Source organism: Branchiostoma lanceolatum, chromosome 17 (assembly GCF_035083965.1).
Source record: "Branchiostoma lanceolatum isolate klBraLanc5 chromosome 17, klBraLanc5.hap2, whole genome shotgun sequence".
Taxonomy (NCBI): domain Eukaryota; kingdom Metazoa; phylum Chordata; class Leptocardii; order Amphioxiformes; family Branchiostomatidae; genus Branchiostoma; species Branchiostoma lanceolatum.
This window is the reverse complement of record NC_089738.1, coordinates 17,327,210-17,339,908: the sequence shown is the minus strand read 5'-3', so window position 1 is coordinate 17,339,908 and position 12,699 is coordinate 17,327,210. Positions and strand designations below refer to the sequence as shown.

Below are 12,699 nucleotides of genomic sequence, written 5' to 3'. Positions count from 1 at the left end.
CCTAAAAATTCACTCCAACAATCTCGAGATTAATCATATTTCATCATCTTGATTTTATACAAAATATCATTTTGACACCTTATATTGGTATTTTTAGATGGCAGTATCCTTTTTTACGTGAGAAAATGAAGTAGTTTTTGATCAGGGATGGTTTACGCGGGTCAGCTATTTCGGGGTCCTCGTGTATTGATCGCTCTCGGTGGACAGGAAGGGGACAAGTAGGTGGTTTCGTACTTATTTCTACCATTTCTGATCCCTTCACAAATCACTCCATCTGCTTTGTCTCGGTCGCAGCGCCTTCTGGAAGACCGTCGCTAGCTCTCCTGTTAATTTTCCCGGCTAGAGGCGCTCCGAGCCGGTGAGAAACCCTCCCGAACATTGCAGCTCGCCGGAGTCTCGCACCCATCCTAATAGAGGATGGCCCGATCAGATGGTCTGTTCTGAGGGGAGTAATATTTTCTCGCTCTCTGCTCCATGGCTATAACTTCCAGTGATGTCTTTAGCTCCAGACGGTTTCATTGCTTCACCTCTTCTTCCGTATAACGTGCACAGGAGATAGGTTTAATGGTACAAGGATTGTGATCACAGTGCTAGCAATACGATATATACTATATACGCCCTCCCCCCATCCTCATGCATACATGCATGTGCAATACGTTATACTGTCGGAGCAAAAATGGGTGGGGCATCGCCTTCTCCTACCTAGCGTCTTCATCACTATCTTTACTTCCTCACGTCTTAATCCTTCAGTGCTTGTTTCTTAGAATTTCTTCTGCAAATCTTTCTTGTCTTGAGCTATTTAGTCATGCATGGCCGTATATCAAATGCATCGGAGAGAGATGTTATAATAATATAATATCACTGGCAATCTCGTATCGCTTCGTGCAAAGCGATGCATATTTCATAGCAGGACTTTAAGGCCCAACAAGATCTGAGATGTCTTATTTCGATCTTATTGCATTTTTCTATTGGAATCGTGGCGAGAATTCTGAGCGCCCGGTTCGCGGTCGTGGCCGCAGTTGGCATTGATTATTTAAGGGATCAGCGGTTATCCGAGTACTTCGGCTTTATGCAGGAGGCATGAGTAGCATTGCCACACCGGTATCACTGCTTGGATAACCTCTGACACCCAGTGGGTGTGTTTCTGAACCTGGAACAATCATGCAATAAAGAAACTGCTAATCTGAAATTAAAGATGCAATGTTCTGTGATTATTATACTGTAACATAGGATGATATTCGATAATCAGTATCATATTCGTAAGCCAAACTATTTTTTATCATACAAATGAGTAGTATTGCCACACCGGTATTACTGCTTGGGTAACCTCTGACACTGACTGGGTGTGTTTCTGAACCCGGAACAATCATGCAATAAAGGTACAGCTACTTTGATGAAGGTTAGACATCCAGGTAGTATAAGATACGCCAAAAACAGTTACGCAAGCAACTAAATTTCAAAATTTTATCCAGTTGCTTGAGTAACTATTTTTGACGATACAGCTAACACTGGTCACTTTAAATTTGGAAAAACACCAGCAATTTGGAAAATCAAGCAATGTAAATTGTAAACCCTTAAGTGTGGTATCAACTCAAAGGTCTTCTCATTAGACACTATTCATGTGAAAATCAATAATCAGTTATGCTCACAACTCCAGAAATTATTGATTAAAAATGCTCGGAGCCTGCAAGGCTAACATCTTGGACTACTAGTCTGCCAGCCTGGCCTGTACGGCCAGATGGTGTGAGTGCTAGGCTGAAATCCCAGGACAGTGAGTCTGACCTCGTTAGCCTAGACAGCCATGCCGGCCTAAAACAACACAGACTACCAGGCGCAGTCTGGCCTGGTGGGCTAGGGAATTGGGAGTGCTGGCGTGTAACCTGCAATTTTCCATCATTCCTCTAGGGCTAGCTGAAAGTCTGGACTACCAGTCTAAAGTTTAGGCTTAGACGGCCACTGGCCTGAGCCTTCAGTCACACATAGGAATATATAAAATGTCTGTGTGCTTATACCAGATTGAAGTAAAAGTAATATTGTTTCAAATTAGTGACCTGTTTAAAGTTATGCTTATGCAATTCCTGCATGATTCTTCTAAATGTGCATTCTGCTTGCAAGTTGGCAAAGCTTTTACAAGGCAATACTTGTGAACCTTTACAAGATTCAAACAAGTGAGCGTACAAACTTATTTTGAGGTGGAGAGATACAAACCCATGTATCACTTATGTCAATTTAATGTACTGGATCGGGTGTGTTCAGTGCCCATGAGGATAACTTGGTACATGCCCACCCATGGCAGTCCCCCCTCCCCCAAAATGTGCTTTTCTCACCAACCATTTCACCAGAAGGTGCACTGCTCCAAGAGTGACAGGTAAAAATGCACCTTTTCACAAGGGAAATCATGGATCATGCCAAGGCTGCAGGTCATCCCATTGACTGTAACGTTACACATCAAACTGAGAAAACACAATTAGCTCCGCCAGTATCACATGTACATTATAGGCGGGAAAGTTTGAGGGAGCGAAAATCTTTCTGTTTTTGACATTTAAGTCTGACATATTGATAAGGGCATGTGAACTGTTTTCCTGGCTTCTCAGGGACCCAAATACGGAGATGACGCAAGATGTAACTTAATCCCTGAAAAAATCTGCCTGAGTCAGAGTTGCAGGTTGACCTGTTGGTTACCCCTCACCAGGGAAGGGGAGAGGTCAGACCTCTTGGTAATTGTATAAACGTGTGAGGCTGTATGATTAGTTTACAGTTGGTTTATCAAAGGCTATAAGTATAAGGAATATAGATTTCTGTTTACTATTCAAGTACGTATCTGAAGTGGGGAAATTACACATAACTGAAAAGCATGGTTCTACATGTTTGGCTATCATACAAAGGACAATGTAACTGAAATAATAGTCTATTTAAAATCTCCATGAGATATAGATGTTGATTTCGCATCATGCTTTTGTAACTACTAGTTTTTGTCTGACAAGATGCACCTACATGTAGGAGGGCCTGCATGCCCTTTTATGTTGAGCATAATCGGCTGTTTTAATTTTACGTAGAGCGTTGCCGACCACTCCAATTCAACGTAGAGCGTAAGCGGTCTATTTTGCGTAGAGCGGTATTGGCCACTTTAATTCTACGTAATGCGTCACGTGGTCGACCTATGCCAAGCAGGAGAATAGGCTAAACGCCTTTCACATGAGGTGTATGCGCCGTATCCTTGGCATATCATGGAAGGACAAAGTGACCAACACCGAAGTGCTGTCCCGCGCCGGCCTCCCTACCATGTTCACCCTGCTCAGACAGCGCAGACTTTGCTGGCTAGGCCACGTCTGTTGCATGGGGGATGGACGAATCCCTAAAGACCTTCTCTACGGAGAACTGATCTCAGGAAAGAGACGTACCGGGAGGCCACAGCTGCGTTTCAAAGATGTCTGCAAGAGGGACTTGAAGGCTTTAGATATTGATACGGAGCACTGGGAGGACCTTGCAAGTGACCGTTCCAAGTGGAGATGCACACTGTCCAGACAGCTCAAATCAGGAGAAGCCAGACTGATGCGCAACGCAGAAGAAAGGCGGAACCGCAGAAAAGAGCTTTGCAACAGAACTGAGTCAGCTTACAGATGTGATTTTTGTGGCAGAGACTGCCATTCTCGTATAGGGCTATTTAGCCATAGTCGATGCTGTAGGGCTGTCGTGAATTAGGATTTTACCATGGTCAATACTGACCGACGGAGGCCATATATAATGCGTCACAGTAGCTACCCAGAATTTAGCGTAAAACGCTCTAAGTCACAAATGAGTGTCATGTCCGCAATTGTTAAATTGCTATCCTCCCCTTGTACACAATGGAACAATCCACCGAACCCATTCCCAAAATCTTATGCAATAGCAAGGCACATACAAGGGAATGATCCCACATGTACAGTACACTGCACAGATATTGTCTTTCATTTCCAAGCAGATGTGGCAGTCAGGCTTGGTTTGAGAGAAGTTGGTGATGTTTTCACGGTACATAGTGAGCACTTTTACAAATTATGACCGGTACCTGACTTGCGAGACATATATCTGCTGCACTTTCAAGCCGTCTTGAAACATCTTGCATAGATGGCTATGCTATAGATTGAGATTCAAACCTCATGACCCTATCAGGCCTTACGAGACTTACTTGGAGCAAACCTCCTTGCTTGGAGGGAACATAAGCCCACCATCCTGCTCTCCATTAAATGCGTTTTCTGGGCTGCCACATACGAGAATGACTATAGACCTTAAGCCGTACGGTATATGGCCTTTTCTATCCTGCTAGATATTACGTTACCTTTATGAAAAGAAATGCTCAAACTTCTCAGGTTCAGGCAGCAAGTCCGTAGGCCGCTGCAGCAACACACTCAGAGGTGGTCGAAAATAATGATGAATGCATTTTCCCTTTTCAGCGCTGTTATCAATTGTGCCTTCGATTCTTACTTTGAAATCCTCAAAATGTTAGAACTGCCATTTCAGAGGGTTGAATTTTGACAATTTTCCAGGGAGCCGCCCCTGGACCCCCTATAAATCTCACGCCTTCGGCGCTTGGTTGTCCCATAATCTACACATAAAAGAACCAACAAAATCCTGGCTACAAGCATGGATAGAGCGAACATGTTCAGCTTTGCGACATCACACTCCGTTAATATCAATGGAAAACCGCGCGACCCTCAACCAAATGAATGGCAAAGATCAGAAAAAAATATGGACTCAATTCAATACTCATCTGTTTGTTTGTTGATACAGTTGTTTTTAGAAGTTTGACACTTTTGCTACTATGCTCAGAACCTTAGACTGAAAATGGAGGCTTGATGCTTGGGCGACCGTGCCCCGAATGTTCCAGCGTCAGTTATATAGCTAAAGGGAGCTGGCCGTCATCAGTGGTATTTTATATGTTCAAGACTATGTTATTGTCACCTCCAAAACTGACAATTTACCAACTTTTACACCATAGTTCAGCCGCTAGGAGTTTTTGAGTCTGCATAATACGTTGGAAAGCTTCATAATTTAGCATAGAGCGTAGGGAGGCTTTCTGAATTTAGCGTATTACGTAGCCGGCCCTCCGAATTTAGCGTAGAGCGTTGTCGGGAACCCTCCCACCCCCCCAAGCAGGCCCTCATGTACAAATGTAGGTTATGTACATCATACAGTAACCTAAAATACAGTGAGCTAAATAAATTCAGATACCCCAGGTTAGTCTACATCAAGCTTCTCTTTGACAACATCTTGGTGGAAGAAGTTGTGGGCAAAAATACTCCATTACAGAGACAGAGAATGAACTTGGCTTTGCAGGAAATGGCATTTCTGAGGTGAACATTTCCAATTTGCTGCTGCCACCTCTGATGGTAGTTGGTAGATTTGAATCCAACTTCCATCTTTATCTCAATGACTTCCAGTTATACATTGTAATGACATGTCTTGAGAATGTTTTTATTCATTTTCTGGAAACTTGACAAAAGCAGTCATTGGGGGCAAGAGTTTCTGTACCTCCTCAACATTTCTCCTGTCCATAACCTTTGAGTCCCTTTTTTACATTTACTCATTATTAAATCTTTCCGGAACTGGATGTAATAGAAAAGTGTTTAAAAAAAGCTCTGCACAAGGTGGCTGGCTAGCGAAGTCAACATCCACACTGTCTCAGACCTCCTCTCCCCTTCCCTGGTGAGGGGTCACCAACAGGTCAACCTGCAACTTGTTTTTTCACGGATAAAGTTACACTTTTCAGGCAGTTCCTTGCGTTTGGGCCTCTGTAGTACCAGTGGACAAGATTACAGTGCTAGCTTTTCATTAAAAAGTGCCAGATATGTAGCAACTAAAAAAAATGTCACCACCATGGTGGCTGATGTACATTGTATGTGATATGGCTGTATGACTGAGAGTGTGATGTGAATTGGCCAGGCTTTAGCATTAATGGCTAAACCTGCCCAATTCACAATTCACGCGTGCGCTCTCAGTCATGCATTCTCAGCTCCCTTTGCACTTACTGTAAGTGCTGGTGTGATATCACCACTTTGATAATTTGTCACTTTTCATTTTCTATATCTTTATGCCTCCACTTTCTTGAGTACCATGTCTGAGATATTGTAAAGTTAAGTCAACAGAAAGGGCCCCTTCTGAGCTATATATATATATATATATATATATATATATATATATATATATATACATATATATATATATATACACATATATATATGTGCATATATATATATATATATATATATATATATATATATATATATATATATATATATATATATATATATATATATATATATATATATATATATATATATATATATATATATATATATATACATATATATATATATATATATATATATATATATATATATATATATATATATACCTTTACAATATATACTACCAGTTTCCTCTGGCTTATATGTCAGTGTTCTCACCAGGATTTTTTTACAGCATAGGGGTCAGGTACGGAGGGCCAAATTTGCATGGCGGCAAGTCACTTGCCAAGTGCCAAAGACATGATAACGGTTGGGCATCTTCCCGCACAAAATTTTGAAATTCAGAACTATATAAGACACTTGTTTAAATTGCACCACTCATATACGACACTATTTACTGCATTTTGAAGGATAAATTTTGTGACGTTAAGTTTTTCCTCTGTTACATCCTCGTTCTAAAGCCAAATATGAACTTTTTTTAAGAAGGTTCTTCCCAGAATGAAACACCCCTATATATATGCTCATTGAAACAAAGCATCGGGGCCAAGATCACAGCATTGGGGGGTCAGATCACAGCATCGCATGCTGAAAAGACCTGGGGAGAACACTGTACAGGATATTTTAACTCCCAACTGGGCAGCTCTAGGCCTGACTGTAGTGGAGGTCGTCACACCAGATTAACCCTGTGTTCATGACTCATACCTACAGTCAACCACTATCTCAAACCATACACCCATCTGCATGGGTGAGAGGAATGAAGTTCAATTTAAACTCAATGAAAACATATTGCTGGCGGCTTGTAAGGGATGTAACATTTGTTACTAACATAAGAACATAGAAACCCACTGAGTTTGACTGTAACATGGCTGATGAATCTGTATTTGGTGGGGTTCATTGTTCATGACTCTGTGCTTCTCTGTGTGGGCGCCCAAGGGTTATTTTTTTAACTGATACTGTGAAAAGCAGTGGTAGCATGTATATAGGGATTTCATTACATAAGGCTCTAAGAAACAGGGTCTAGACATGCACATGTATGCCTTGCCAGAAGGATGGCAGGCGTAACTAAGTGATTTATCCAAGGACCAAGCTACACCAAGTCACCATGGAAGTCTTGCAATTTGTCTCTGAGAAGCACCATAACATGGACATGTACATGGCTTTTGGAGTGTTTGCAACCCAAATATCCAAGTCCATGAACTTGAATGCTCTTGTGTAGAATAGAACTACTGACCTAAAATGATAATTAACTGGTTGACCTTTAGCAAGTTGAAGACATAATCATGAACAGGTATTCATAGCTTATAATCTATTGAAGAACTGCCTGAGGACATTATAAATATTCTTGATCTTCTTCCTTTTACAGTATTACTGTCTGTTTCCCCCCCTTGGAGGGGGCCAACAATTACTCCCCTTTGACCCTCCCTCTGAGGTAAATTGAACCATCTGGGCCAATGCCCTATTACAAACTCATCTGTCATGCCTGTAATCTTAAAACAAACAAAGGCTGCCTGTGATCCCCAGGACACCAGCTACTGGTCACAGCACTGCTTGGGTGGCTGGCCTTTCAGTGTATGAAACACCTCCCTGATGTAACAAATTGAATGTACAACATGTACATGTTACATCAAAGTTTATTAGCTATAAAGCCCAGTTTCATAAATGTATTATCAACCACAATCCTCACATTATGTGCACTAACTGTAACCTGAAACAAAAGTTCATTTGGCAATAGTTTCATTTATAGAATTTACATTCCTTACACATTTGGGAAAGGAACCCTTATTTAAAGAAAGTCTTATTTGATAAATTTCATCTCAAGACAGCTGGGTTGCACCCTCTTAATTGGCATAATTTGAACCTCCTGGGATTCATCACTACATTGTTAGTTAGAAATAGCAAAAAATCCCCAAATCATTTTTGAGTACATAAATAGTGTATGCCCAAAATGTGAATGAAGTCAAATGGCCATGGGTAAAGTAAGCCACAAGCACATGAACGTTGTACCAAATGTCAGGTCATTTGGTTAGAATATTATGGGCACAGGAGCAAAAAATGTACATATTTTGTCTGAAAATAGCAAAAAAAGTCACGTAATGTTTGCCAAAGGTGCAAGAGAAGATCTTTCGGTATATGTCCAAGGCACCCCATACCAGATTTCAGGTCATTTTGTTGTAATATTAGGGCACAAAAGCAAAAATGTATTTTTTGGTCTGAAAATAGCAGAAAAGACCTATTTTACACAATTCTTAAGTAGTGCATCCCAAAAGTGTGAGTACAGTTCTTTTGGCATATGCCTCAAGGCACCTCTTCATCAAATTTCAGGTCATTTGGTTGTAATATTAGGGCACAAAAGCCAAAAATGTACATATTTTGTCTGAAAATAGCAGAAAAGACCCATTATACACAATTCTAAAGTGACGCATGCCACAAATGTGAGCACAGTTCTTTTGGCATATGTGTAAGGCTCCTCTATACCAGATTTCAAGTCATTTGGTTGTGATATTGGGGCACAGGGGCAAAAAATGTACATATTTTGTCTGAAAATAGCAGAAAAGACCCATTTTACACAATTCTAAAGTGACGTATGCCACAAATGTGAGCACAGTTCTTTTGGCATATGTGTAAGGCTCCTCTATACCAGATTTCATGTCATTTGGTTGTGATATTGGGGCACAGGGGCCAAAAATTTACATATTTTGTCTGAAAATAGCAGAAAAGACCCATTTTACACAATTCTAAAGTGATGTATGCCACAAATGTGAGCACGGTTCTTTTGACATATGTGTAAGGCTCCTCTATACCAGATTTCATGTCATTTGGTTGTGACATTAGGGCACAGGGGCCAAAAATGTACATATTTTGCCAGAAAATAGCAGAAAAGACCCATTTTACACAATTCTAAAGTGGTTTATGCCAAAAGTGTGAGTACAGTTCTCTTGGCGTAATTGCCTAAGGCTCCTCTATACCAGATATCATGTCATTTGGTTGTGATATTAGGGCACAAAAGCCAAGAATGTACATATTTTGTCTGAAAATAGCAGAAAAGACTCATTTTACATACGTCTTAAGTAGTTTGTCAAAAGTGTAAGTAAAATTCTCCCTCTATACCAATTTTCAGGTCATTTGGGTTTAATACCAGGGCTCCAGAGCCCAAAATATACATTGTCTAAAATGGCTTAATTCAAGGGATTCCTACAGTCTAGCATGGACTTGTTCCACAGAAGTGCCCCCTATCAGACTAGTAGGCCAACATAGTTCAGACTACCAGTCTGACTTAGTTGGACTATGGTCAGAAGCAATGGACTACCAGTCTGTTCCACTCAGACTAGTAGGCTCGACAACTTTCAAAGTCAAATATCTCGACATCCGTATGTGATATGACCAAAATAAAAATGCCATATTGTAGAGGAGAAAATGCCCTTTCCAATGAGCTATAAACCTTTGCTGTTCTTTAAGAAATGAAAATTCTAGAAATTTGGAATTTAGCCACAATTTGGAAAGTGACTTTCCAAATTTAAAGTGACCAGTGTTAGCTACTATAATATCCAATGTTTGTTATTTATTACATATAACATTAATATCAAATATTCAGTATCATGATAATTATGGTTCAGTTAAAATGTTTTTTTCTCTATCATAAAAATCAGAGGTATTGTCACATGTACACGTGTCCAGTATTATTGTTTGGCTAACCTCTGACACTGACTAGGTGTGTTTTTGAACCTGGAACAATCAGGCAATAAAGGTACAGCTAATCTGAAACTGAATGTTCAGTATTTGATGTTCAGTATGATATTATTACGAGATGTTTAGTAGTAGCTTACCACTTGTATCAAGTAGTATCATTATAAAATTAGCTGCATTGTCACACCGGTATCACTACTTGGGTACTCTGACATTGGTTGGGTGTGTTTTTTGAACCTGTAACAGCCAGGCAATAAAGAAACAGCTAATCTGAAATGAAAAATCCAATGTTCAGTATTTATAACATATGATATCCGATATTTATCGTCATATTCCTAAGGTAAAGTATTCTTTATCATAAAGATCAGCAGCATAGTCACACGGGTATCATATTGCTTTAGTAGCCTTTGACACCAAGAGGTTCTAGACATGCATCGTTTAGGCAATGTTGCCACAGTTAATCTGAAATTAAAAATCTGTCATTACGATTTTGTTGTTGATATCTTGGCACTGGGGTCAAGTACAATTATCCATTATCATAATGTTGGATGGTCGGATGTTTTCATTTCAATATCAGGCCCTATAAATGAAAAAAAAAAATTGTTAACTGTAATTGCTGCCTTAAAGCTTCCTTTTTTGCCAAAGTAGAAAAAAAGCAAAGTAGAAAAAACAAAACAATTCTATTGACATATTTCAATTACATCTTTTTGTTGTTTGTTTTGAAAGTTGTTTGACTGTCTTGATATCCTCTGTCTTGTCCAGTATAATGAAAAAAAATAGGCATGCTTCATATTTGTTTGATTCTAAAGCACTGTTAATGCATTGTAGTCAAGAATCCCACTGCCTATTTTAATGTCCTTTGTCTGGTCCGCTGGTTAGCATATGGTGTTCCTGCCATCAGTGAATGATACTGTAATTAAACCTGCTCCACACAACGTATGCACCACATGGATGTCGAGCAGTGTCAAAGCCATATATTACAGACGGATGTTACAGTAATAACGCGGTGGATCTCTCCATGCACTGATTACAAGCCATATATTTCTGCTGTGGCAGTCTGGTCGCTGGTTCAGGCTTATAAGGCTTACCACAGGGGGACATCTGTCTTATTGTGATAGGACCCGCAATAAAGGGCGATTAAGCCAATTTCTGCCCTTTAACTTCAACCTTTATAAGATGGCATTAAGTATCGGTATTGCAGTACCTGTCAAGTTTTTGTGGGGCAGAATTGATTCTAGAAGATCAGATCATAATTTTGTACATTGTGTCCATTTCTACCAAGATACTACTTATCATTTTCAGATTTTTCTTCAGTTTCTGAAGATATGATATCTCTCCATTAAGATAAGATAAGATAGAATAAGATATATCTAGGAGTCTGGCAAAAAGCATTTCCTGTATTACAAAGAACCAACTACATGTATATAAAAAGCACAGCATGCTTTTGCAAATGCCTTTGTCTCCTTGCCGCTATGGCAACTGTTTACATATTTCCAACTCCATATTTGGATTCTAAAGCCTGGTACAATGAAAAAATTTGTAGAATAGACAGCTATATAGAATTGAAAACAGTAGTTTATACAATGTTGTTTAGAATTATTCAATACCTTTTTTTACATCATCCCTAAACAGGTGTTTCAATGTTTGACTTTGAGATTTGTTTATCAATGCAAACATTGAACTATCTGCTTCTGGGGAATGAGAAAAAAATCTCTGAAATTACTGAAAACTTATACCAAAACTTAACAAGTGTTTTCGATTCCAGATAGCTGTCTAAAATTTTCTTCAAATGCACAATCAATAATCTGAATGTGTTTGGACAGGTAAATGCTTTCCCCCACAGGAAGGGTATGTGGGGAGGGTAATGTTAAGCTCTGATTAAAGCCGCAGTTCTGAATCACTGCGTTTTATGAGTGGAAGGGCCCCTCATCATCATACACTAATCATAAAATCAACATCGAGCCACGCTTTAGTGCTTAATGCCTGCCCATAAAAACGGAAGAGAAATTACTTCACGAGGTAGTGTTGAGTTTTGACGAGAAAAAAATCGGTGAAAAATGCTTTTGTAGACAGCAAATTTGACGAGAAGTGTACACTTTCAGATTATTATTCATTGGCAATTAGTATTCTACATCTCTTGTCACCCTTTTTGTCGAAACCCATGTTAACAGAATCAATATCAAGACACATTTTATTCATTTAATCTTCTCCCATAAAAATGGAGCAGAAATTAATTTCCTCGCTGAAGGTGTGAATGAATCAGCAAAACATGTCAACTTGTCAACTGCCATTCCATTTCATTCTCTCCCTGTGTCCACTTAATTTTTATCTTATCTTTTTTAATTTGTTAGAAGTAACAAATCTTTGTTATGATAGAAGTAACTGTGACTTGATTTGCCAATGTTTGTAATAATAGACTTAGAAGAAACTTTGATTCGCAAATTTTTGTGATGTTAGAACTAACTTTGATTTGATTTGCACATTTTTGTAATGATAGACTTAGAAGTAACTTTGATTTGCAAATTTTTGTAATGTTAGAAGTAACTTTGATGTGATTTGATTGGCAAATTTTTGCAATGGTAAACTTAGCAGTAACTTTGATTTGCAAATTTGTGTTATGTTAGAAGTAACTTTGATTTGATTTGCAAATTTTTGAAATGATAGACTTAGAAGTAACTTTGATTTGCAGATTTTTGTAGCTATCAAAATAATTTCACCGTACTAGTAATGTCCTGATATAAGATAATTCAGCATCAGATTGCCATATACACACGTGTAAAGCACTTTCACT

The 12,699-nt window shown here is 39.1% G+C and overlaps 1 protein-coding gene across 3 annotated transcripts in view; it reads left to right on the top strand.

Annotated features, from left to right (window-relative positions):
• Nucleotides 1-167: 167 nt before the first annotated feature.
• Nucleotides 168-12,699, top strand: part of LOC136422591 (glycerophosphodiester phosphodiesterase domain-containing protein 5-like) — a 96,198-nt gene continuing 83,666 nt past the window's right edge. For all 3 annotated transcript variants that reach the window (XM_066410394.1, XM_066410392.1, XM_066410395.1), the window contains exon 1: nucleotides 168-218. The gene's annotated coding sequence lies outside the window, so the exon portion shown is untranslated. The remainder of the gene's footprint in view (nucleotides 219-12,699) is intronic.